A 1,524-nucleotide genomic window follows, 5' to 3' on the forward strand; every position below is an offset into this window, starting at 1 on the left:
AAAAATATCTTTCAGGCAAATGAAAATGAAAAAAAAGCTGGGGTAGCAATACTTATATCGAACAAAATAGACCTCAAAGTGAAGGCCAGAACTAGAGATAAGGAAGGCCACTTCATAATACTAAAGGGATCATTACAACAAAAAGATATAACCCTGATAAACATATATGCACCAATGCAGGAGCATCCAAATACATAAAAAAAAAAAAAACTCCTGGAAGATATCAAAGGAGAAATGGACAACAATACAATCGTAGTAGGGGAATTTAATACACCACTGACATCACCTGATAAATCCTCTAGACAAACAATCAGCAAAGAAACAACAATCCTAAACGACTCACTAGATCAGATGGACTGAATTGACATCTTCAGAACACTTCACCCCAAAGCCACAGAATATATAAAAAAATGGGCAAAGGACCTAAATAGACACCTTTCAAAAGAGGACATTCAGAAAGCCAAGAGACATATGAAAACATGCTCAAAGTCACTAATAATCCAAGATATGCAAATCAAAACAATATGAGGTACCATCTCACAGCTGTCAGAATGGCTATCATCAACAAATCTACAAAAAACAAGTGCTGGAGAGCATGTGGAGAAAAAGGAACACTCGTACATGGCTGGTGGGATTGCAGACTGGTGCAGCCACTATGGAAGAAAGTATGGAGTTTCCTCAAAAAACAAAAAATGGAACTCCCATTTGACCCCATGATCTCACTTCTGGGAATATATCCCAAGAAACCAGAAACAACAATTAGAAAGGATATATGCACCCCTATGTCCATAGCAGCACAATTCACCATAGCTAAGATCTGGAAACAGCCTAAGTGCCCATCAGTAGATGAATGGATTTGAAAACTTTGGTACATCTACAGGATGGAATACTATGCTGCTATAAAAAAGAAGGAACTCTTACCATTGGCAACGGCATGGATGGAACTGGAGAGCATTATGCTAAGTGAAATAAGCCAGTCAATGAAGGAAAAACACCACATGATCTCACTCACTCATGGATAATAAGACCATTATAAAATTAAAAAAAAATAAGAAGACTATTGGCTCATGAAAGAGTGCATTCATTCATTCTTTTAATAACATAATGAGATCTTTATGTTTTCAAATAATACATATAGTTATTAAAAAAGAAAGAGAACTGTGCTAGCTTTGGCAGCACATATACTAAAACTGGAACAATACAGAGGAGACTAGCATGGCCTCTGGGCAAGGATGACACGCAAATTCGTGAATCATTCCATATTTTTTATTTTTATTTTTTTATTTTTGCTGATTCCATATTTTTTATATGAAATGCTGAAAGGTATTCTTTAAGAAGAGGAAGAAGAAGGAAAGGTAAAGATAGTAATTATGAGCAACAAATATGTATCTATCAACAAGTGAATCTAAAAATCAAGTGAATAAAAAATCTGATCATCAGAGTAAACTGGTGAATATAATAGAATTGGGCATAGAGAGGGAGTGGACTGACAATTCTTGCGGGGGTAAAGGGATGTGGGGGGTG

At 35.9% G+C, this 1,524-nt stretch overlaps 1 non-coding gene across 1 annotated transcript; it reads left to right on the forward strand.

Moving 5' to 3' along the window:
* The first annotated feature begins 1,160 nt into the window (after positions 1 to 1,160).
* Positions 1,161 to 1,267, forward strand: LOC139000687 (U6 spliceosomal RNA). Its single transcript, XR_011469679.1, has one exon. It is a non-coding gene; the product is annotated as a U6 spliceosomal RNA (small nuclear RNA).
* Positions 1,268 to 1,524: the final 257 nt, after the last annotated feature.

The sequence above is a fragment of the Myotis yumanensis genome, unplaced genomic scaffold, assembly GCF_028538775.1.
Source record: "Myotis yumanensis isolate MYYU_CA2020_CCGP unplaced genomic scaffold, mMyoYum1.0.hap1 SCAF_24, whole genome shotgun sequence".
Classification (NCBI taxonomy): domain Eukaryota; kingdom Metazoa; phylum Chordata; class Mammalia; order Chiroptera; family Vespertilionidae; genus Myotis; species Myotis yumanensis.